Source organism: Lynx canadensis, chromosome D1, assembly GCF_007474595.2.
Source record: "Lynx canadensis isolate LIC74 chromosome D1, mLynCan4.pri.v2, whole genome shotgun sequence".
Lineage (NCBI taxonomy): Eukaryota > Metazoa > Chordata > Mammalia > Carnivora > Felidae > Lynx > Lynx canadensis.
This window is the reverse complement of record NC_044312.2, coordinates 8,342,109-8,368,988: the sequence shown is the minus strand read 5'-3', so window position 1 is coordinate 8,368,988 and position 26,880 is coordinate 8,342,109. Positions and strand designations below refer to the sequence as shown.

General features: G+C 40.6%; 1 protein-coding gene across 2 annotated transcripts in view; it reads right to left on the bottom strand.

The window, feature by feature from the left end:
• Positions 1–26,880, bottom strand: part of ZC3H12C (zinc finger CCCH-type containing 12C) — a 92,951-nt gene that overhangs the window by 26,881 nt on the left and 39,190 nt on the right. The window lies entirely within an intron of this gene.

The following is a 26,880-nucleotide window of genomic DNA, read 5'->3' as shown; positions in this document are numbered from 1 at the left end:
CCTAAAGAAATTAGAACAAACAGGAATACCTGGGTGGCTCAGCTGGTTAAATGTCTGACTTCAGCTCAGGTCATGCTCTCACAGCTCATGGGTTCGAGCCCCACAGCTGTTAGCTCAGAGCCTGGAGCCTGCTTTGGATTCTGTGTCTGTCTGTCTCTCTCTCTCTCTCAAAAATAAACATTAAAAAAAAAAAAACAAAAAAAAACCCCAAAGCTAGAAGAAGGAAGGAAACAGTACGGATCAGAAATACAGACTAAAACAGAATAGGAAAGATCAATGAAGCTAAGAGCTGGTTCTCTGAAAAAGATAAGATTGGTAAAACCTTAGCTAGGCTAACCAAGAAATAAGAGAGGACTCATGAATGAAATCAGAAAAGAGAGTTTACAACTGACATCACCAGAATACAAAGGATTATGGGAAATTACTCTGGAAAATTACATGCCAAGAAAATGGGTAACCTAGAAGAAATGGATCAATTCTTAGAAACATACAATCTTCTAAGAGTGAATCAGGAAGACACTTAAAATCTGAACACACTGATTACTGTAATGAAACTTAGTGATCAAAAAACCATCAAAAAACACAAGTCCTGGAACATATGGCTTCACAGATAAATGCTAACAAACACATAAAGAACAGTAAATCCCTCTTACAAAAAACTGATAAGGAATGCTTCCAAATACATTCTATGAGGTCAGCATTACCCTAATCTTAAACTAGATCAGGACACTGCAAAAGAAAAGAAAAATAGACCAGTATCCCTAATGAAAATAGATGTAAAGATCATCATCCAAATATAAACAGAATTCAAATCTAAGTTAAAAGGATCATCCATCATGATCGAGTGGGAATTATTCTATGGATGCAAGGATGGTTCAATACCCACAAATCCATCAGTGTCACACACCACATTAACAAAAAGAGGAAGACAAACCACATGATCATCTCAACAGATGCATAAAAAGCATTTGCCAAAATTCAGTATCCCCGTTTGTGATAAAAACTCTCAATAAAATAGGTATAGTGGGAACATACCTCAATGTAGTGAAGGCCACATATGGCAAACCCACAGCTAACATCATACTCAATGGTGAAAAGCTAAAAGCTTTTCCTCTAAGATCAGAACAAGACAAGCACATCTGCTTTTACCCCCACCCCCATTTTTTTTACATTTGTATATGGTCTCACTAATTGTTAAATACCACAGTACTACTGAAACAAGAGAGCTGAGAAAACCTGTTTTTCATTCACATTAAACATCAAGTAAAATTGTTAGTAAGATACAGTTTCGCTATTTTTAATACCCAGTAAATGAGGTACATCCAGGTGTTGGCTTGTTATTCCTGACTGGCTAATGGTCTTTTCATTTAAGGATGGGCTTCTAGCCACTCTTACCTGACCCAATTCCTGCACCCTTCTCTCCCTCTCCCTACCCGGGACGAAGGCCCAAGACAGAAGCTCCCCAAGTTGAGGACCAGTGTTTGCTGTCACACTGACGGATTTAGGAATAGACCCAGGACACAAGTTAGGCCAGTGAGAATTTTCACTATTTTCTCTGGAGCTCTGAGGAAAAGACCATCACCTATTTCTTCTTTTAAGGATGAGGACAGGACAAGTAGCTTGTGGGGCTGTTACAGAAAGAGTCTGAGAATGACGGCTACACGGGAGAAAGCAGAACCAAAGGATCATGGGAAAGACAGAGTCACCTGACAAACTGTGGGCTCCTGAATCCCACCTGGACAACTGGGACCCGATCCCTTATCATTCCCAGTTACTGAAACAATAATACTGTTTTAAACAAGCTAGCATAATTTATTCTACCAAGGCCAGCATGACCCTGATGCCAAAGCCAGAAAAAAAAAAAAAAAAAAGACAATTACAGAACAATATCCTTGCTGAACAGAGATGCAAAAATCCTCAATTAATTATCAACAAACAATTCAATAATACATTAAAAGGATCATTCACCTCAATTTATTCCAGGGATGCAAGGCTGGATGATTTGCCCCATTAGCAAAACGAAGGATAAAAAAAACCACACAATCATCTCAATAGATGCAGAAAAAGCGTTTGGCAAAATACACAGCTGTTCATGATAACTCTTAACAAAGCGGGTGCAGAGGGAACATACCTCAATATAATAAAGGCCATCTGTGACAGACCCACAGCTAACATCATACTCAATGGTAAAGAAAAAAAACAAAAAACTTTCCCTCTAAGATCAGGAATAAGGCAAGGATGTCCACTCCCTCACCACTTTAATTCAACATAGTATTAGGAGTCCTAGCTAAAGCAATTAGACAAAAACAAAAAAATCAAAAACAAAAAAACAAAAACAAAAGAAAACAAAAACAAAAAACATCCAAATTGGTAAGGAAGAAGTAACAGTCACTATTTATAGATGATAAGATATTACATACAGAAAATCCTAAAGACTTCATCAAAAACCCATCAGACTAATAAATGAGTTCAGTAAAGTAGCATGATATAAAATAGCTGCATTTCTATACATTAATGAGCTAGCAGAAAGAGAAATTAAGAAAACAGTCCCACTTGGGGCACCTGGGGGGCTCAGTCGGTTGAGTGTCCAACTCTGGCTCAGGTCATGACCTCATGGTTTGTGAATTCGAGCCCTGGGTTGGGCTCTGTGCTGACAGCTCAAAGCCTGGATCCCACTTCGGATTCTATGCCTCCCTCTCTCTCTGTTTCTCCCCCACTTGCACTCTGTCTCAAGGTCTCTCTCAAAAATAAAGAATAAAAAAACAATCCCATTTACGACCGCATCAAAAGGAATTAAATACTTAAGAAGAAATCTTCTTTTACATGTTTATTTTTGACAAAGAGGGGGAAAGACAATCCAAAGCAGGCTCCATGCTGTCAGCACAGAGCCCGATGCGGGGCTTGAACCCACAAACCGTGAGGTCGTGATCTGAGGTGAAATCAAGAGTTGGAAGCTTAACCACCTGAGCCACCCAGGTGCCCCAATACCTAGGGAGAAATTTAATCACAGAGGTAGAATATCTGTACTTTGAAAACTGTGAGACACGGATAAAGGAATAAATATCGTTAACATGTCTATATTACCCAAAGCAGTCTTGAGGTTCAATGCAATCCCTATCAAAATACCAACAGTATTTTTTTTATAGAACTAGAAAAATCATCCTCAAATTTGTCTACAACTATAAATGATCCCGAATAACTGAAGCAATGTTGAGAAAGAATAGCAAAGCTGCAGGTGTCCCAATGCCAGATTTGAAGATGTATTACAAAGCGATAGTACTCAAAATAGCATGGTAGTGCCACAAAAAAAGACACGCAGATCATTGGAACGAAGTTCAGAGCCCAGAAACAAACCCACATTTCTACGGTCAATTGATCTACAACAAAGGGGGCAAGAATATACAAGGAGGAAAAGACAGAGTTTTCAGTAAATGGTGCTGGGAAAACTGGACCACTTTCTAACACCGTACACAAAAAAAATTCAAAATGGATTAAAGACCTAAATTTAAATCCCCAAATCATAAAACTACTAGAAGAAAACATAGGCAGTAATCTCTTGGATATCGGCCTCAGCAATATTTTTCTGGATTTGTCTCCAAGGCACGGGAAACAAACCCAAAACAAACAGCTGGGACTACATCAAACTAAAAACCTTTTGCAAGGGGTGCCTGGGTGAGTCAGTTGGTTAAGCATCTGATTTTGGCTCAGGTCATGATCTCGCAGCTTGTGGGTTCGAGCCCCATGTCGGGCTCTGTGCTGACAACTCAGAGCCTGGATCCTGCTTCGGATTCTCTGTCTCTCTTGCTCTCTGTCTCTCTCCCACTCGTGCTCTCTCTCTCTCTCTCAAAAATAAACATTAAAAAAAATCCTTTTCAAAGAGAAAGAAACCATCAACAAAATAAAAAGGCAACCTACCTAATGGGAGAAGTTATGTGTACAAGAATATATCTTATATCTATCTAAAATATATAAAGAACTTGTACAACTCAAAAACAAAAACTCTACAAATAATCCAATTAAAAAAATTGGCAGAGGAGCTAAGCAGACATTTTTCCAAATAAGACATAAAGATGGCCAAGAGATACATGAAAAGATGCTGAACACATCACTAACCCTCAGGGAAATCAAAACCACAATCAGGGATTACCGCAAGCCGGTCACAATGGCTAGTTTCAAAAATGTTAGTATCAAAAATGCAAGAAAGAACAAGTGTTAGTGAGGAAGCAGAGAACAATGAACCCTCGAGCACTGTTGGTGGAATTATAAATTGCCATAATCTGGCCACTATGGGTAACAGTATAGACGTTCCTCAAAAAATTACAAAAGAAGTACTATACAGTCTACTGATTCCACTCCTGGGTATTTACTCAAAGAAAAAGAAAACACCAATGCGAAAAGATACATGAACCCCTGTGTTTATTGCAGCACTATTTACAATAGGGAAGCAACCTAAATGTCCATCAGAAGAATGGATAAAGAAGATGTGGGGTAGATAATACAATGGAACATTCCTCAGCCTTAAAACGTATAAGACCTTGCCATTCATGAAAACACGGATGGACCTAGAAGGTATTATGCTAAGTGAAATAAGTCAGACAGACACGTTCTTTGTGCGCAAAGAACACACTGGCCATCACCGGAGGGAAGAGATTTACGGGAAAAGGCAAAAGAGGTGAAGGGGACCGAGACAGACACACTTCCAGCTATAAAATAAGTCACAGGGAAAAAAGTACACCACAGGCAATAGAGTTGATAATATCTCAATAACTTTGTATGGTGACAGATGATAAGTACACTGAGTGTGGGGAGCCTTTTCTAATGTATAGAATTGTGGGGGGTCACTATGTTGTACACCCGAAACAAATACAGCATATGGCAACTATATTTCAATAAAAAAAAATAAGTGATTTTTATTCTCTTGTTTTGGTATTGATGTAGCAAGCACAGGACTTACAGGATCAAAGGAAAGCTCTTCCTGCTTAAACAAGTCTTTCCATAACTGATCTAATTATAAAAATAATACCTAGAAGGTCGTACTAGTAATAAAGTAGCATAGCTAATTATTGTAAGAGAAACAACAGCAGTTATAATACCAGGACTGCTCAACAGGGATGGCTCTCAGGGAGTGGGCCAATATGGTGAAAATGACCGACCTTTGGGATGAGACAGGTGATCAGGTATCTTTACCACTTTTCTGTGTGACCGCGGTGAGTCACCCTGAACCTCAATTTTCTAATGTTTAAAACGGAGGTCAACCTGTGTACCCTGCGGGTGGGAGACGAACAAGGCGGCGTCCGTCAGGCACCCAGGAGGGCGCCAGGCGCATAGAGAGCCCTCGTCACCTCACTGGTGGCGACAAACCAGTGCCTCTACTCTCTCGTGCCCCTGTAGTCCTAATTTGTAGAAAATGGAAAACACTTACTTTGGAATGAAAATGCAACTCATAAAATAATCTCTCCAGTAACAGTAAATTGTGATTTTGAGGGAAATGTATTTGATGTACAGAGATCACCACACTGAGTTTTCAAAAGAAACCAAAAAGTAATCAAGCTCATCAATCAGAGGACTGAAAAAAGGACACTTGCCTTTTTTTATAACCTTCTGTATATCATTTTTTATTTAAGTATAATATATGACCTAGAAGTATGCGCTCCCCTCCACTGTTAGGTCCAGGGAGGATTATAAAACTCCTACGGCTTTAATGGGTCATTATATCAAGCTACCTGCAAGGATACAAGTTAGCAGGGTTTGTCAGTCAAGTGCCTACAGTGAAATATGTAAGAGCCAAAGGCATCCCTTTAAACTAGAAAACCATATTTGAATCTTTTGTACTAAGTCCTTGGAGTTTAGACTTAGTTATGTGGCAAGAAGTCAGGGTGCACAGGACGTTAATGACAGAATAATCGTAATATGATAAAACTAATAAAAATATCGAGCACTAAATTATTAATATAGTCAGGGACTCTTCAAATATTTGACTACTTGATTTTTTTTTTCTCAATTTTTAGGCCCTGATCATACATAGGCCATACTGGACATATGAAAACAGATTTTTTTTTTTTTAATTTTTTTTTTAACGTTTATTTATTTTTGAGACAGAGAGAGATAGAGCATGAACGGAGGAGGGTCAGAGAGAGGGAGACACAGAATCTGAAACAGGCTCCGGGCTCTGAGCTGTCAGCACAGAGCCCGACGCGGGGCTCGAACCCACGGACCGCGAGATCGTGACCTGAGCCGAAGTCGGCGCTCAACCGACTGAGCCACCCAGGCGCCCCTATGAAAACAGATTTTAATTTTAAAGAACTCTTTAAAAAATGGCTTTAAGACCTTCTTCACTAACATATTTTTTTCATCGTTTTCTGATTATGGAAAAGAATGTCTCACGTCTATCCTATGTTCCTTAAGCAGGCAGGAAAGAGTGCAGCTGGATAGAACCTTGAATGTGGAAAGAAGAGAAAGTTGTGCTTTCTATCACTCTGGAGTCTAAATTTTATGTTGTATGAGAATGTCTAATTAATTCCAGGTGCCGCCTCACAGGAATCCAAAATTTTCTTCTATCCTGAAGGTTCATACGACTGACTGACCGATGCCAATTCTGGCACTCGTACAGCTGCTCAAGTTTATGATCTCTCATCTTTTCTCCGACAGGCCAAGATCACTCGGAAGCTAAACCTGGTCTTGAGGATACTGCACGTACCACCGGAAACTACATTGTTAGAGACTGTTAGTAATCTCTAACCATCTCTCCCTTGTTAGAGAGTACTTGATCGGTTTTCACCAGACTGAATGCCCAACTTCCACACTGTGGCTCAGAGACCCTTCGAGGCAGCAGGGGAGAGGATTTTTAAGTGGGGAACAAAGCTCTGCCTATACCACTCAATTCAAACGGAACTCCGATTTTGTTGGTTTTGAAAATGGGCTTCCTGGGGCGCCTGGGTGGCTCAGTCAGTTGAGCGTCCGACTTCGGCTCAGGTCACGATCTTGCGGTCCGTGAGTTCGAGCCCCGCATCGGGCTCTGTGCTGACTGCTCAGAGCCTGGAGCCTGTTTCCGATTCTGCGTCTCCCTCTCTCTCTGACCCTCCCCCGTTCATGCTCTATCTCTGTCTGTCTCAAAAATAAATAAACGTTAAAAAAAAAAATTAAAAAAAAAAAGAAAAAGAAAAAGAAAATGGGCTTCCAGCAAGATTTGCAGGGTTATACTGCTTTTAAGAAAATGCAAGTCTGAAAAATCACTGATGGAATAAGGAAAATATTCAACGCCCAAATTACGATGAAATATATGAAATGTAAAACAGTTTATCATTACCCTCCACTTGGTTACAGATTTAACGGCAGGGGGGCCAACAGAGTTTTGAGAAAGGAGAAGTGTAAGGAAAAAGGGAAGGAGAAAGACTGTGTTGACTTTATGAGGTCCATTATTTGAAGCCAAAATTAGTAACAGGAAGCACACCTAGTTAATCTCGATCCAAGTGCTGAAGAGAACGTATCTATTAAGTACATGTAAAGAGGTCTTCAATTTCAGCAAAAGTAGGGAACATAGACCCTAATCACTTTTTCCTTTTTCATATAATTGGGTAACATTTCCCATGTCTTATCATTGGGAACACTGCTTAGGTGATCTTTAATTAACTTCATTCACAGGTAATAGGATTACTAAGGTTGCTGATTGCTAGGTTACGGTTTAAACACATCTCAGATAACAGGAAAGTTTATGGACCACTGGCCTATTAAAACTCATGACTGATGACCACCACATCTGTGGATTTAAGATTATAAAGAGATGCAGTGGAATATAACTAGTACTTGTCTCTGTCGTATTCCACAGTGATAGAATTAAAAACAGAAAACTAGTCATGATTCTTCGATTCTTTTTGTAGTCTCTAAGGATGTTCTTTACAACAGTAAGAGAAATGGGACACGGCCAGCTAGCCTGTAAGTAATACCCAGGATACTCACTTAGGGGGAAATTAAGCTGTCCTTTAATTAAAGGTAAGCCCCAATTAAGCTGGGGCATAAAAAGCATTCCGCTGAGAGGCTATTTAGTAGAGATACAATGTGAGCCATATACATCATTTTAAAAGGCATGATATAGCACATTTTAAAAGGAGAAGGCGGCTGAGACAATTTTAGCAACATTTAACTCGACTTATCAAAAATGATCATTTTAACACAACCAACACAGAAGTTAATAAATTTCGCATACTTTTCCAAAATGTGGTATGTATTGTACATTTACAGAATATCTCAATTTGGACTAGGTACCTTACAAGTGCTCAAAGCCACACGGGTCCATTGCACAGAATTTTGATTTGTGTTGAGAACCAAAACCAAATACAAATGAACTCTGGCATTTCGCAGTCTCTCTGTTAGTGCAAACCGAACACCTGCACTAGGCGTCCAGGAGGATTTTACTTTATTAATCGGGGGATGTACTTCAATGGCAAACAGGCCCAAGGACAAGGACTCCACCAGATAAGTGGAGGCAAATTTTAGAGCCTGGGTAAAATGACCTTCAGTATTCAAACTGACAACTGAAACCAGTTCTCAAGTTCACAAAACCTCACAAACCAGATTAGATACGTGAAAGCCTTTGTGGTTTGAAAAGATCAGAAGCTAAATCACATGTATCAAGAATACTAAACTCTGCTTGTAGGTTATAAATATCTGGGTTTACCCCATTAGTCTTGATGTAAAGAAAAGTTATCACAACTTACACATATTCTCTGCTCACACTCCGACTCTAAAATCTGTATCTGATTTCCGTTCACTCTTTAAGGAAACGACTTCAGTGTTTCACCTGGAGAGCTTGTCTACATCCCTGTTAACTAACACCAGCCGGTTCCGATCACAAGCCTTATTTGGGGGTGGAGGCAGAAATGGTTAACGTCTCCAATCTCTGCCCTTTGATTAGTGTACGAGAGCAATGAATATTCTTAGTTCATCCTTTTTTCCAGTTGTCCATAATTTAACCTTTGCATATATTTTCAAATATAATTCTGTCCCCTTCTCTGCAGTCTCAGTGCTGAAATCCTTCTCTAAACTTCTCTACAGAGTGAACTTGTTCAAGGCAAATTTCATATACCACTCTTCCCTTATGTAATTTTTTTTTGGTGGCTCCTTATCATTATCAGTGAGGCAATACAAGCATGGACCCTACTGGCCAAAAGTGGTCTACCTGAGATTAGCAGCAAAGAAACTATTTATCTTAATACTCTGCACAAAAATACACCAATAAAGGCTACCTACCAGTCAGGAGATTTGATCTAAACCCAGAAATCCTGGTTCCCTGACCAAGAGAGAGGACTTGCCATGATGCGGGGGAAGGGACAGGGAGGATTTTCAATAATTCGTTCGTATCAGAAAGAAAAGGCTGGTATGCCTCGTTTTCATTCCATTCAACAGGAGAATCTGTACTACATCATCATGTGGGGGGCTGATGACGCTCTGGTTTTTTTCCTGTTGTTCACTACTCACATCATGGATAGAAACTAAAGCAAAATGTGGAGATATAGTTAATTTTAACGAAGTCATCAGGTGACCAGGTCACGGAAGCCTGCTGAAGAACTCAAGGACTGGGGGGGTGGGGAGAGCGAGAGTGGGGGGGGGGCGGGAATCTCTCTCCCCTCTCTCGCTCGCTGTCCCTCTCCCTCTCCTCTCTCTCTCTCTCCCTCTGAGGGTCGGGAAGACGGTTCGGAGGACCCCGAGCTCACCTTGTCCCATGGATACACCAACGGCTACACCCATATAACTAATTCTGAAAATGACCCCCAGACTGGCAGAACAGACCTTTTACAAGTAGTCATAAGAAGGGGGCTACATTGAAAAGGGTGGGAGGGGTGGAGCCCCGGCTGGGAACCTAACCTCTGGTGGGAACACCCACAAGTGGGAGGGAATCGTAAGCGGGGAGAAGACGACGGCGTGGCCCCATGCCAGGTGCCCATGGCCCCAGGGGACCTGTCCTGGGAAGATGAGGCCACCCACATCTGGCTTTGAAAACCAGTGGGGCGTAACTTCAGGCTTTAAAAATCAGCAGGGCTCAACTCGGGGAACCACAAACATCAGTGGGCTTAATGCCAGTAGAGCCAGAGGGCAAGAGGAAAGCGAGTCCCCGCCCATCAACAGCCAGAGGAGCAAAATCACCACCCCCCCCCCCCAGGCACAGCACGGTAGCAGCAGTTTGAAAAGTGCTTATGGTATACACGTAAGAGATTTATTGGCTAATCTGAGAACGTGTGATGGAGGGGGAGAGAACTGTGGATTTCTCCGGGGGCCAACGTGTGACAGGTGCCATCTCTGATGCCCAGTCCAGACGGCCAGAGGCTTGCAGGAGCCAGCCCTAGCCACTCTACACCCACCTCGCTACCACCACAAACCCTGCCCCGGCATCCCTTGCGGACCTGCACCGTCTCATCCACCCACCTGGCGGGCAGGCCTCCAAAGCAGCTTGTGTCCCACCACACCCTGCAGGCAATCCCAGAGGGCCCGGCACCACTGCAAAGTGACTCCTGTCCCCGGGAGGGAGGTAACCCCACACGCCGGTGCGCCCACAGCTCCAGCAGGCCAGCCTCTTAGCTGGCGGCATAGGGGGGTAAGCCCTGCTCTTCAGTGCACCTGTAGATGTGGCAGAGAGGCCAACGGCACGCGCCTTGTCTGACCGCCAGCTCCGCTCACCAACAAGAGCCCCTCTGACACACGGGGAGCACGCCCTGTGGCTGTGGCAGAGAAGCTAACTGCAGATACCGAGTCTGACCGCTGGCTTGCCCACCAAGCAACCACGGCAGTGGCCTCAGGCCTCTCAACAGTATGGGGACCAAACCCGCCCAGTATGCCCAAACTAGACGAAGCGGGTCAATGCCACTTGCTGGGTCAAAAGCAATCCAGATGAGCCACGACAGCAAGGAACATGCAGTCCACACGGGGAACACAAGACACAGAACCTCTTCTACACGAGACCACTGCAAGACGAGAAGACCCAGAGAACCTACCTAACACAGGAAAACAAATACGGAGTCCGACAGAATGAGGAGACAGAGAAATATCTGCTAAAGAACAAGACAAGTAACAAGACAGTAAAAGAGCGAAATGAAATGGAGATAAGCAATATGCCTAAGAAAGAATTCAAAGTAATGGTACTCACTAACTTGAGAAAAGAGTGGATGATCTGTGAGAACTTATAGAAATAGAGATAGGGATAGAAATAGAGATAGAAAATATGAAACAGGAACCTGTCAGAACTGAAGAATTCAATAACAGAACTAAGAAAAACACACACTACAGAAAATAAATAGCAGATGTGAGGACACTGAAGAACAGATCAGTGATCTGAAAGACAGGGTAATGGACAGCAACCAAGCTGAATAGCAAAAAAAAAAAAAAAAATAATAATAAATAAATAAATAATAAAAAATGAGAGTAGGTTAAGGGAATTCAACAACATCATCAAGAGTAATATCATTCACATTAGAGGAGTCCCAGAAGGAGAAGAGAGAGAGCAGAAGGCAGAAAGCTTATAAGAAGAAATAACAGCTGAAAACTTCCCTAATCTGGGGAAGGAAACAGATATCCAGGTCAGGAAGCAGAAACGGCCCCCAAGAAGGTCCTTACCAAGACCCATAATAATTAAAATGGCAAAAAGTAGTGTTAAAGAGGAATTTAAAAAGCAGCAAGAAGAAAGAAAATAGCTACGTACAAGGGAAATCCCTTATGGCTGTCGTCTGCTGATTTGGGGGCAGAAACTTTACAGGCGAGATAAAGTTTTGGATAAAATTCGGCAGGAGTGGCATGGTATGTTTCAAAGTGCTGAAAGAAAGAAAAAAACCGCCACAACCATGAATACTCTACCCAGCAAGATCATCCAGAGTAAGAAGAGAAATAGTTTCCCAGATGAACAAAAATTAAAGACCATTACCACTGAACCAGCCTTACAGGAAATATTAGAGGGAATCCTTTAAAAGTGAAAAGAAAAGGCCATAACTAGAAGAAAATTATGGAAGGAAACTTCACCGGTAAAAGCAAATATAAAGTACAGTAAAATCACTTATATCCACATAAATTAGTCAAGGGATATACAAAAAAAGTTGGAAAATATGAAATCTATATATAAAACATGGTGGGGGGGAATAAAAATTTAGTGCTTTTAGAATATGTTCCAACTGAAGTAACCATCAACTTACATGGTCTGTTATACACATAAGATGTTATATATCAACCCAATGATAACCACAAATCAAAAATGTATAAGAGATATGCAAATAATAAAGAGAAAGGAATCTAAGCACACTAAAGAAAGCTATCAAACCACAAGGGAAGAGAGAAAAAGAACAGAGAAGAACTAAAACAAACAAACAATCAAAAAACAAAAAAACCGAACACCCAGAAAACAACAACGAAAATGGCAATAAGTACACAGCTGTCAATAATTACTTTAAATATAAATGGACCAAATGCTCCAATCAAAAGACATAGGGTGACTGAATGATAAACAAGACCATTCTCTAAGCCGCCTATAAGAGACTCATTTTAGACCTAGAGACACATACAAACTGAAAGTGAAGGGGTAGAAAAACATACCATGCAAATGGGAGCCCCCAAAAAAGCAGGGGTAGCAATACTTCCATCAGACACAGTAAGACTTTAAAACAAAGACTATAGCTAGAGACAAAGGACACTACATGATGATAAAGGGATCAACCCAATAAGAGGATATAACAATTATAAATATCTATGTTCTCAACATAGGAGAACCTAAATACATAAAGCAAATATTAACAGACATAAACGGAGAAAATGACAGTAACACACTAATAACAGACTTTAACACTCCACTTACATGAATGGACAAATTACCCAGACAGAAAATCAACAAGGAAGTAGTGACTTTGAATGACACATCAGACCAGATGGACCTAACAGACAGAAAACATTTCCTCCCAAAAGAGCAGAATACACAATTTTTAAAAGTGTACATGTAACACTGTCCAGAACAGATACCATGATAGGCCACAAAGCAAGTTTCAATAAATCTGAGACTGAAATCATATCAAGCATCTTTTTTGACCACAACTGCATAAAACTAGAAATCCATTATAGAAAAAATCTGGAAAGAACAAGAATGCATGGAGACTAAAAAACGTGCTACTAAACAATGAATGGGTCAACTGAAATATCAAAGAGGAAATTAAAAAATATATGGAAACAAATAAAAATGAAGACAAATGGTCCAAAATCTTTGGGACACAGCAACAGCAGTTGTAAGAGGCAAGTTTGTAATGGTACAGGCCTCTATCAAGAAACAAGAAAAATATCAAATAACCTAACTTTACACCTAAAAAACTAGAAAAAGAAGAATAAAACCCACAGCTAGAAGAAGAAAAGGAAGAAGAAAGATTATAGCAGATATAAATGAAATAGAGACCAAAAAAACAAGAGAAAAATCAATGGAACTAAGAGATAGTTCTTTGACAAGATAAACAAAACTGATAAATCTTTAGGGACACTGATCAAGAAAAAAAGAGGACAGATTCTGGGAAGATGGCGGCGTAGGAGGACGCTGGGCTCACCGCGCGTCCTGCTGATCACTTAGATTCCACCTACACCTGCCTAAATAACCCAGAAAACCGCCAGAGGATTAGCAGAACGGAGTCACCGGACCCAAGTGCCGACGAGAGGCCCACGGAAGAGGGTAGGAAGGGCGGCGAGGCGGTGCGCGCTCCACGGACTGGCGGGAGGGAGCCGGGGCGGAGGGGCGGCTCGCCGGCCAAGCAGAGCCCCCGAGTCCGGCTGGCAAAAGCGGAGGGGCCTGACGGACTGTGTTCCGACAGCAAGCGCGACTTAGCGTCTGGGAGGTCATAAGTTAACAGCTCTGCTCGGAAAGCGGGAAGGCCGGAGGACAAAGGGAGGGTGAGCTGCGGAGCCCCCGGACGACAGAGCTCAGTTTGGCGGGGAACAAAGGCGCTCGCCAGCGCCATCTCCCCCGCCCATCCCCCAGCCAAAATCCCAAAGGGAACCGGTTCCGGCCAGGGAAATTGCTCGCTCCGCGCAAACACCCAACTCTGTGCTTCTGCGGAGCCAAACCTCCGGCAGCGGATCTGACTCCCTCCGGCTGCCACAGGGCCCCTCCTGAAGCGGATCACCTAAGGAGAAGCGAGCTAAGCCTGCCCCCCCTGCCGCCGTGCACCTTGCCTTCCCACCCCAGCTAATACGCCAGATCCCCAGCATCACAAGCCTGGCAGTGTGCAAGTAGCCCAGACGGGCCACGCCACCCCACATTGAATCCCGCCCCTAGGAGAGGGGAAGAGAAGGCACACACCAGTCTGACTGTGACCCCAGCGGTAGGCTGGGGGCAGACATCAGGACTGACTGCGGCCCCGCCCACCAACTCCAGTTATACACCACAGCACAGGGGAAGTGCCCTGCAGGTCCTCACCACTCCAGGGACTATCCAAAATGACCAAGCGGAAGAATTCCCCTCAGAAGAATCTCCAGGAAATAACAACAGCTAATGAGCTGATCAAAAAGGATTTAAATAATATAACAGAAAGTGAATTTAGAATAATAGTCATAAAATTAATCGCTGGGCTGGAAAACAGCATACAGGACAGCAGAGAATCTCTTGCTACAGAGATCAAGGGACTAAGGAACAGTCACGAGGAGCTGAAAAACGCTTTAAAGGAAATGCAAAACAAAATGCAAACCACCACGGCTCGGATGGAAGAGGCAGAGGAGAGAATAGGTGAACTAGAAGATAAAGTTATGGAAAAAGAGGAAGCTGAGAAAAAGAGAGATAAAAAAATCCAGGAGTATGAGGGGAAAATTAGAGAACTAAGTGATACACTAAAAAGAAATAATATACGCATAATTGGTATCCCAGAGGAGGAAGAGAGAGGGAAAGGTGCTGAAGGGGTACTTGAAGAAATAATAGCTGAGAACTTCCCTGAACTGGGGAAGGAAAAAGGCATTGAAATCCAAGAGGCACAGAGAACTCCCTTCAGACGTAACTTGAATCGATCTTCTGCACGACATATCATAGTGAAACTGGCAAAATACAAGGATAAAGAGAAAATTCTGAAAGCAGCAAGGGGTAAACGTGCCCTCACATATAAAGGGAGACCTATAAGACTCGTGACTGATCTCTCTTTTGAAACTTGGCAGGCCAGAAAGAATTGGCACGAGATTTTCAGGGTGCTAGACAGCAAAAATATGCAGCCGAGAATCCTTTATCCAGCAAGTCTGTCATTTAGAATAGAAGGAGAGATAAAGGTCTTCCCAAACAAACAAAAACTGAAGGAATTTGTCACCACTAAACCAGCCCTACAAGAGATCCTAAGGGGGACCCTGTGAGACAAAGTACCAGAGACATCACTACAAGCATAAAACATACAGACATCACAATGACTCTAAACCCGTATCTTTCTATAATAACACTGAATGTAAATGGATTAAATGCGCCAACCAAAAGACATAGGGTATCAGAATGGATAAAAAAACAAGACCCATCTATTTGCTGTCTACAAGAGACTCATTTTAGACCTGAGGACACCTTTAGATTCAGAGTGAGGGGATGGAGAACTATTTATCATGCTACTGGAAGCCAAAAGAAAGCTGGAGTAGCCATACTTATATCAGACAAACTAGACTTTAAATTAAAGGCTGTAACAAGAGATGAAGAAGGACATTATATAATAGTTACAGGGTCTATCCATCAGGAAGAGCTAACAATTATAAATGTCTATGCGCCGAATACCGGAGCCCCCAAATATATAAAACAATTACTCATAAACAGAAGCAACCTTATTGATAAGAATGTGGTAATTGCTGGGGACTTTAACACCCCACTTACAGAAATGGATAGATCATCTAGACACACGGTCAATAAAGAAACAAGGGCCCTGAATGAGACACTAGATCAGATGGACTTGACAGATATATTTAGAACTCTGCATCCCAAAGCAACAGAATATACTTTCTTCTCGAGTGCACATGGAACATTCTCCAAGATAGATCATATACTGGGTCACAAAACAGCCCTTCATAAGTTTACAAGAATTGAAATTATACCATGCATACTTTCAGACCACAATGCTATGAAGCTTGAAATCAACCACAGGAAAAAGTCTGGAAAACCTCCAAAAGCATGGAGGTTAAAGAACACCCTACTAACGAATGAGTGGGTCAACCAGGCAATTAGAGAAGAAATCAAAAAATATATGGAAACAAACGAAAATGAAAATACAACAATCCAAACGCTTTGGGACGCAGCGAAGGCAGTCCTGAGAGGAAAATACATTGCAATCCAGGCCTATCTCAAGAAACAAGAAAAATCCCAAATACAAAATCTAACAGCACACCTAAAGGAACTAGAAGCAGAACAGCAAAGACACCCCAAACCCAGCAGAAGAAGAGAAATAATAAAGATCAGAGCAGAAATAAACAATATAGAATCTAAAAAAACTGTAGAGCAGATCAACGAAACCAAGAGTTGGTTTTTTGAAAAAATAAACAAAATTGACAAACCTCTAGCCAGGCTTCTCAAAAAGAAAAGGGAGATGACCCAAATAGATAAAATCATGAATGAAAATGGAATTATTACAACCAATCCCTCAGAGATACAAACAATTATCAGGGAATACTATGAAAAATTATATGCCAACAAATTGGACAACCTGGAAGAAATGGACAAATTCCTGAACACCCACACTCTTCCAAAACTCAATCAGGAGGAAATAGAAAGCTTGAACAGACCCATAACCAGCGAAGAAATTGAATCGGTTATCAAAAATCTCCCAACAAATAAGAGTCCAGGACCAGATGGCTTCCCAGGGGAGTTCTACCAGACGTTTAAAGCAGAGATAATACCTATCCTTCTCAAGCTATTCCAAGAAATAGAAAGGGAAGGAAAACTTCCAGACTCATTCTATGAAGCCAGTATTACTTTGATTCCTAAACCAGACAGAGACCCAGTAAAAAAAGAGAACTACAGGCCAATATCCCTGATGAATATGGATGCCAAAATTCTCAATAAGATACTAGCAAATCGAATTCAACAGCATATAAAAAGAATTATTCACCATGATCAAGTGGGATTCATTCCTGGGATGCAGGGCTGGTTCAACATTCGCAAATCAATCAACGTGATACATCACATTAACAAAAAAAAAGAGAAGAACCATATGATCCTGTCAATCGATGCAGAAAAGGCCTTTTACAAAATCCAGCACCCTTTCTTAATAAAAACCCTTGAGAAAGTCGGGATAGAAGGAACATACTTAAAGATCATAAAAGCCATTTATGAAAAGCCCACAGCTAACATCATCCTCAACGGGGAAAACTGAGAGCTTTTTCCCTGAGATCAGGAACACGACAGGGATGCCCACTCTCACCGTTGTTGTTTAACATAGTGCTGGAAGTTCTAGCATCAGCAATCAGACAACAAAAGGAAATCAAAGGCATCAAAATTGGCAAAGATGAAGTCAAGCTTTCGCTTTTTGCAGATGACATGATATTATACATGGAAAATCCGATAGACTCCACCAAAAGTCTGCTAGAACTGATACATGAATTCAGCAAAGTTGCAGGATACAAAATCAATGTACAGAAATCAGTTGCATTCTTATACACTAACAATGAAGCAACAGAAAGACAAATAAAGAAACTGATCCCATTCACAATTGCACCAAGAAGCATAAAATACCTAGGAATAAATCTAACCAAAGATGTAAAGGATCTGTATGCTGAAAACTATAGAAAGCTTATGAAGGTAATTGAAGAAGATTTAAAGAAATGGAAAGACATTCCCTGCTCATGGATTGGAAAAATAAATATTGTCAAAATGTCAATACTACCCAAAGCTATCTACACATTCAATGCAATCCCAATCAAAATTGCACCAGCATTCTTCTCGAAACTAGAACAAGCAATCCTAAAATTCATATAGAACCACAAAAGGCCCCGAATAGCCAAAGGAATTTTGAAGAAGAAGACCAAAGCAGGAGGCATCACAATCCCAGACTTTAGCCTCTACTACAAAGCTGTCATCATCAAGACAGCATGGTATTGGCACAAAAACAGACACACAGACCAATGGAATAGAATAGAAACCCCAGAACTAGACCCACAAACGTATGGCCAACTCATCTTTGACAAAGCAGGAAAGAACATCCAATGGAAAAAAGACAGCCTCTTTAACAAATGGTGCTGGGAGAACTGGACAGCAACATGCAGAAGGTTGAAACTAGACCACTTTCTCACACCATTTACAAAAATAAACTCAAAATGGATAAAGGACCTAAATGTGAGACAGGAAACCATCAAAACCTTAGAGGAGAAAGCAGGAAAAGACCTCTCTGACCTCAGCCGTAGCAATCTCTTCCTCGACACATCCCCAAAGGCAAGGGAATTAAAAGCAAAAGTGAATTACTGGGACCTTATGAAGATAAAAAGCTTCTGCACAGCAAAGGAAACAACCAACAAAACTAAAAGGCAACCAACGGAATGGGAAAAGATATTTGCAAATGACATATCGGACAAAGGGCTAGTATCTAAAATCTATAAAGAGCTCACCAAACTCCACACCCGAAAAACAAATAACCCAGTGAAGAAATGGGCAGAAAACATGAATAGACACTTCTCTAAAGAAGACATCCAGATGGCCAACAGGCACATGAAAAGATGTTCAGCGTCGCTCCTTATCAGGGAAATACAAATCAAAACCACACTCAGGTATCACCTCACGCCAGTCAGAGTGGCCAAAATGAACAAATCAGGAGACTATAGATGCCGGAGAGGATGTGGAGAAACGGGAACCCTCTTGCACTGTTGGTGGGAATGCAAATTGGTGCAGCCGCTCTGGAAAGCAGTGTGGAGGTTCCTCAGAAAATTAAAAATAGACCTACCCTATGACCCAGCAATAGCACTGCTAGGAATTTACCCAAGGGATACAGGAGTACTGATGCATAGGGGCACTTGTACCCCAATGTTCATAGCAGCACTCTCAACAAATAGCCAAATTATGGAAAGAGCCTAAATGTCCATCAACTGATGAATGGATAAAGAAATTGTGGTTTATATACACAATGGAATACTACGTGGCAATGAGAAAAAATGAAATATGGCCTTTTGTAGCAACGTGGATGGAACTGGAGAGTGTGATGCTAAGTGAAATAAGCCATACAGAGAAAGACAGATACCATATGGTTTCACTCTTATGTGGATCCTGAGAAACTTAACAGGAACCCATGGGGGAGGGGAAGGAAAAAAAAAAAAAAAAAAAAAGGACGTTAGAGTGGGAGAGAGCCAAAGCATAAGAGACTGTTAAAAACTGAGAACAAACTGAGGGTTGATGGGGGGTGGGAGGGAGGGGAGGGTGGGTGATGGGTATTGAGTAGGGCACCTTTTGGGATGAGCACTGGGTGTTGAATGGAAACCAATTTGTCAATAAATTTCATATATAAAAAAAAAAAAAGAAAAGAAAAAAAGAGGACATAAATAAATAAAATAAGAAATGAAAAGAAGTAACAATGAACACCACAGAAATAGAAAGGTTTATAAAAAAATATCATAAAATATTACACACCGACAAACTGGATAACCAAGAAAAATGGATAAATTCCTGGAAACATACAATCTTCCAAGACTGAATCAGGAAGGAAAAGAAACAATGAACAGACTGATTACTATTAATGAAATTGAATCAGTAATCAAAAAACTCCCAACAAACAAATGTCTAGGATCAGATAGTTTCACAGGTGAGTTTTACTAAACATTAAAGAAGAGTCAATACTTACTCTTTTCAACTATTCCAAAAAAATAGAAGGGAAGGTAAACTTCCAAATTTGTTCTATGAAGCCAGCATTACCCCGATACCAAAACTAGACAAAGACTCTACAAAATAAGAAAACTATAAGCCAATACCTCTCGCGAACACAGATGTAAAAATTGTCAACAAAACATAATCAAACCGAATTAACAAATACATTAAAAAAATCATTCATCCTAATCAAGTGGGGTTTATTCCAGGGATGCCAATGTGGTCCAATATTTGCAATCAATCAGCATGATATATCATATCAACAAGAGGAAGAATAAAAATCACGATATTCTCAATAAATGCAGAAAAAGCAATTTGATAAAATACAATATCCATTCATGATAAAAATTCTCAACAAAGTGGGTACAGAGGGAACATACCTCAACATAGTAAAGGCTGCATATGACAAACCCAAAGCTAACATCATATTCAATGGTGAAAAACTGAAATCTTTTCCTTTAAAATCAGGAAGAAGAGAGTGATGTCCACTCTCATCAACTTTTATTTAACATAGTACTGAAAGTTCTAGACACAGTAATCAGACAAATACAAGAAATAAAAGGCATTCAAACTGGTAAGGAAGAAATAACACTATCACTTTTTGCAGATGACTTAGTACTCTACATAGAAAATCCTAAAGACTGCACCAAAAACTACTAGAACTGCTAATTTTAGTAATGTTGCAGGATACAAAATTAATACACAGAAATATGTTGCATTTCTATGCACTAAAAACAAAGGGGAAGAAAGAGAATTTAAGAAAACTATTCCATGTACAACTGCACCAAAAAGAGTAAAATGCCTTGGAACAAATTTCACCAAGAAGGTGAAAGACCTATGCTCACAAAACTAGAAGAGGTTGATTAAAAAAAAAAAAAAAAAATTAAGGATGACTCAAATGGAAAGCTACACCAAGTTCATGGATTTGAAGAATATTGCTAACATGTCCATTCTATCCAAAGCAATCCATAGATTCCATGCAAGGCCTATCAAACACCAGTAGCATTTTTCACAAAAGTAGAATAATACTAAAATTCGTAAAGAACCACCAAAGAATCTGAGTAGCCAAAGCAATCTTGAGAAAGAAGAACAGCTGGAAATATCACAAGCCCAGATTTCAAGATATACTGCAAGGCTCTATGAATCAAAACAGTATAATACTGGCCCATAAACAGATCAATTTAATAGGCTAGAGATCCCAGAAACAAACCTACATCTACATGGTCAGTTAATTTATAACAAAGGAGAGAATATACAATGGAGAAAAGACAGTCCATTCAATAAATGGTGCTGGGAAAACTGGATGGCTACATGCAAAAGAAGGAAATTGGACCACTTTCTTACTCCAAAATTCGTACTTCTAAATAAAATATTTCCAAAGTAAATATTTCTTTACACAAAAAATAAACTCAAAATGGATTAAGGACCTAAATTTAAGACCTGAAACCATAAAACTCCTAGAAGAAAACAAAGGCAGTAAGTTTTTTGACGTCAGCTGTAGAAACATTTTTCTAGATACGTCTTCTTAGGCAAGGGAAACAAAAGCAAAAATAAGCTATTGCAAGTACATCCAAGTAAGTTTTGGCACAAAAGAAACGAACAAAATGAAAGGCAACCTATTGAATGGGAGAAGATATTTGTAAATGATATGTCTGATAAGGGTTAATATCCAAAATATCTCACGAATTCATACAATTCAACACCAAAAAAACCAACTAGCAAGGATGTTGAGAAAAGGGAACCCTTGTGCACTGTTGGTGGGAATGCAAACTGATGCACCCACCGAGGAAAAGAGAGGTTCCTCAATAAATTAAAAATAGAAACACTACACGATGCAGTAATTGCACTACTGGGTATTTACCCAAAGAAAGGGAAAACACTAATTCAAAAAGAAACATGCACCCCTATGTTTATGGCAGCATTATGTACAATAGCCAAGATAAGGAAGCCATCTCAGTGTTCGTCTATAGTTAAATGGATAAAGAAGATATAGTTACACACACACACACACACACACGTACACGCACATGCACATGCACAAGCATATCACTTAGTCATAAAGAGTGAGATCTTGCCATTTGTGACAACAGGGATGGACTTAGAGAGTATTAGGCTAAGTGACATAAGTTACTCTGAGAAAGACAAATACCCTATGGTTTCCCTTATATGTGGAATCTAAGAACAAAACAAACGACTAAACAAAAGAAAAAAAACACACTTAAATACAGAGAACAAACTGGTGGTTGCCACTGGGGAAGTTGGTGGTGGACGGGTGAAACAGATAAGGGGGATTCAGAGGTACAAACTTACAGACATAAAATAAATAAGTCATGGAAATGAAAAATACACCATAGGGAATACAGTCAATATTACTGTAATAACGGTGCACAGTGACTACACTTATCCTGGTGAATGCTGAGCAACGTACAGAATTGTCAAGTCGGTATGTTGTACACCTGAAACTAATATAACATGGTCTGTGAATTATACTTCAAGAAAAAGGAAATAAAAAAAAATTTTTAAAAAGAAAAAGGAAATCAAGGAATCTCAGTCATCAAAGTGCACTGACCCGAAGTTATCATACTCCCATCCATGACAGCTCTCAGAACTGTACTTCGTTAATGACAGGACAAGTCACCTGGTAACTTAAGCCACACGTAAAAGAAAAGAGCACTGGATTTCTTTAAGGAAAAACATGAATTTAAACTACTGGACACAGGGGCGCCTGCATGGCTCAGTCGGTTGAGCATCCGACTTCGGCTCAGGTCATGATCTCACAGTTCGTGGGTTCAAGCCTTGCGTCGGGCTCTGTGCTGAACGCTTGCTCAAAGCGTGGAACTTGCGCTTCAGATTCTGTGTCTCCTTGTCTCTCTGCCCCTCCCCCGCTCACGCTTTGTCTGTTTCTCAAAAATAACTAAATGTAAAAAAAAAAAACTTAAACTACTGGATACATGTGGGCTGAGACGAATTCAACTCCACTGATGAACTACCTTCAGTTTAACGGAATCATAGGGTTTGAAAAGTTGTAAAGCTACTTGGAGGAAATGAAAATCACAGTATCCTAAGAATTTAATTTCAGAAATATGATAAATAATAATCATGCTTTATTTCTGAGGCATACATTTCATGGAATATCTACATTATCAAGTATCTGTCCCATTAACGAAAGAGGCCTATTGACTGAATGACCAATTTGCTAAATTACTAAAGAGGGATTTTCTTTTTTTAAGGAATTAAAACCAACCGCACTTTTTGTCAGGATTTGTTACTCCAGCTCCACTCAGTATAACTTTCATTCTGTTTCATATTTCAGAAACCCAACAGGTTTTGAATTCTTACTATTTTATATGCGAAAGTTTAGGGCTTTCTCTAAACTTAGCTCACCTTTCTATTTTAACACACTGACGTCCTCCATACTTAGCAGTGAAATAGTATCACAAATTATGCTACAGTAAGTTCTGGGTAACTGCCAATTTTTGGTGAATTGTTTATTCAACAGACTTACCCAGAACTTTTATCCATGTGGCGCATTTTAAAAAGCATATTAATCAGGGGCGCCTGGGTGGCTCAGTTGGTTCAGTGTCTTGATTTCGGCTCAGGTCATGATCTCACGGTTCATGAATTTGAGCCCCGAGCTGGGTTTCACACTGATAGCATAGAGCCTGCTTGGGACTCTCTCCCACTCTCTCTGCCCCTCCCCTGCTCATGCACACGTGTGCTCTCGCTCTCTCTCTCTCAAAATAAATAAACATAAAGGAAAATAAAGCATGTTGGTCAACGGGAAGTAGAAGCATGCTCCCTCCAAGGCAACACAGTAGGACCCCTGCAACCCTGGGACCTCTGGGGTCTATCTTGGTTATGCGGCTTGTCTCTGTGCAACTTTGAAGGCACCCAGATCTAAGATCCAAGGCTCCTTTATGAAACTGTAGAAATCATCACAGAAAACCACCGATATAAAATTAAGGCAAAAATTAAAATATTCCTATAAATCATAGGAACAAAATGGACTGCTAAATTGCTATGCTTATTAAACCCTTAAATAAAACCCTGGGATAACAAAGTATTCATTACATGAGTTACTATATTCTGGATTGAAATCTAGAAGCTAGAGCTAATGCAGTAAGCGTAATTACTGAACACCTATTACATCCCAGGCACTTGGTATTAATTACCTTTAAGTCTAATAACAAGCCCGTAAGACTTCCCCCTTTTTCAGTTCTGAAAAGTGGGGCTGGAAAGTTTTAACAATTCAGAATCACAAAAGTGGTATGTAAAGAACTAATTTAAACAAATTTTTAAATTTTTATTTATTATTGAGAGACAGAGCGAGAGAGAGACAGAATGCGAGCGGGGGAGGGGCAGAGAAAGAGGGAGACACAGATTCCGAAGCAGGCTCCAGGCTCTGAGCTGTCAACACAGAGCCCGACGCGGGGCTCGAACCCCCCAACCGTGAGATCATGACCTGAGCTAAGTCGGACGCTCAACCGACTGAGCCACCCACCCAGGCGCCCCAAGAACTATTTTTTTAAAAGTCTCCTTTGGCAATTTCAATAAAAATGCCCTGGCTTTTCTACCTTTAACTTCTATCTAATCATTTTCTATCACTTCTATAGCTAGCATTTAAATGAAACTAAAATATACTCATCTTATATATGGAATCATTCTGCCTGAGAGATCAGAAAGAAAATAAAATAGTACTCTATTCTTAACTCATGCTTGTATTTACTTATTTTGTGTCTGAGTTTATTATATAATAGGTTTGCTTAACTTATCATGAGTGGGAAATTAATCTGAAAAGTAAAACCATGTTATATTTTATGAGACATGACATGGATGAAATCTATCTACATTTCTGTTAAAATAAGATTATGAATCTGAAGTAGATATGTATTTTTAAATGACTTTTTTTACTTTATGTAGATCTTATAAATGGCAGAATATGAAAGTTTACTATGAATTTTCATGAGTTCTGGCACTTTCAAAGTTATGGACGTGGTACAACATTTTATTGTGACTGACAGTATAATTCTGCTATAATAAAAATTTCCTGTCAACCTGTTCTGTCCTGAAATGCCTGAAGCACTTTCGTTTAAGTGTCAGATTAAAATATATGACGGAGAGGAGAACAGAATCCGTACTGTCCCGTCTTTACAGCAAGCGATACAGGGGGTTGCCAAAAGGGTGTGGGGGTAGACGTTTGTTTTCATAATTATGTAAGAATAGATTGTTCAAATGCCTTCATTATGCCATCTATTTTTGAATCAGTTTTCCTGTGGATAATTTGCACCATGTGGGAGAAGTAAAGTTTAGAGTCTTACGTAAATTTTCCATCATCCAAATACCTTTCATTTCCATTGGGAGCCGGTTTGGGTCATATGAGTTGATGTGAGGCTGACCCAACTGTGACATCATTTATCTAAAGGACACCCATCTCAGAAATTCATTTCTGCGGGCTCCAGGTTTTATAAATCTCATGCCCTTTGCACCTCTCTAAAAGTGCGTTCCCCTCTAACGCCAAATACTCCACTTGTGCCTTTCTTGTTTCCTCCGTCAGAATTGGCAGTTGGTTCGGTCTGAAGCCAGACCGTCCTAGTCTTACTGTCTTCGTCTCCTGTGGAGACTCTCTTTCCCACCCCCTCCTTATCTAGGTTCACTCTTAAACTGAAAACGAAACAAAATCCTGCCCCAACAGTCCTTCATCCTGTTTTTCCCCTTCCTCTGTCAACTTTCTACAATACTGATCTAGCTGTAGTTCTTCATTGCTTGCTTTCTTTCCTTTTTCTTTTTCCAAGTAGGCTCTATGCCCACTGTTGGGCTTGGAGTCACAACCCTGAGACCAAGAGTCACGTGCTGTACTGACTGAGCCAGCCAGACACCCCCATTGCTTCTTTTCTTGGCATCCCTGTAAGCGGGCTTCAATCTTTAATGCCACGTGGCATTCCTGAAGACAGTGACTTCCTGGCTGTCGTGTCCTCTAATCTCTCTCCTTAAAGCCTGCTCTTCTTCGAGTTTGACTGCATTTGTACATCCTTGGTTTTTCTAGCATTTTGCTTTTTTCTAACATTTGTGCTTTTCACACCACTCTTTCCCTGAACTATCACTTTCCTCTGCTTCCTGATCTGTAAATATGCACATTTCATGCTAAGTGATTTTTGACACTGGCTCTACATCCGAAATACCTTCACCCTTCAAAAATATATGATGATGTGGGCTCTACCACAGCCCCGTTCATTCAGATTCTCCAAGCGTAGAGCCCAAGACTTGCCCTGGTGATTGTCATATCTGGCTATAGTTACAGGTGACCCTCCAGAACCTTCCTTTGTTAGGCTCTCCCCTGGAGACCCTAAGCCCCTAGCTTGGCACTCAAGGCCTTAGAAGGTCTGACTTGAACCTTTTCAACTTGTTTTTATCTCTCATTATCCGATAAAAAGAGTACAGACTTCGAAGTCAGGTATACATGGGTTTGAATTATGCTTTACCTGGGAGGAGCAATTCAAATCCTGCAAGTCTCATTGGCTTATAACTGAAAGAAAGATAATGTTGGTCCTACCTGAGAAGGTTACCTTGAGGCTTACAAATTGGTCCTTCTCATACCCTGTGTGTAAGTCCTCACCCTCACCCGCTAAAAACAGTGCTTCTCAAATGTCAGCACACATTCTTGGTAGCTGGCATACTCGTTACACAAGGAGATGTGTGAGTTGCACCTGGGTCTGGACTTGGGCAGTCCGCGTGGAGAGCTGGCAGGTCTCTAGAGTTACATAGCCCAGTACGGTGGCCACCAGCTCCAGGTGGCCCTTGAGGACTTGAAGTAAGGCTCGTCTGAACGGCGACGTGCTGTGAGTGTAAGATAGCCGACTTTACGACTTAGTATCAAACGAGTAAGGCGAAACACCTAATTAATAACGTTATCAATGACATGTTGAAAGGATATTTGGGGTCTATAAGCCTAGATAAAATATACCATCCATGTTAATTTTACCTGTTTAACTGTTTAATGTAGGTACCAGAAAATTTTAAATGATGCACATGCCTCACAGTGCATTTCCAATGAACAGCACTGCTCTAGTATGTGCATT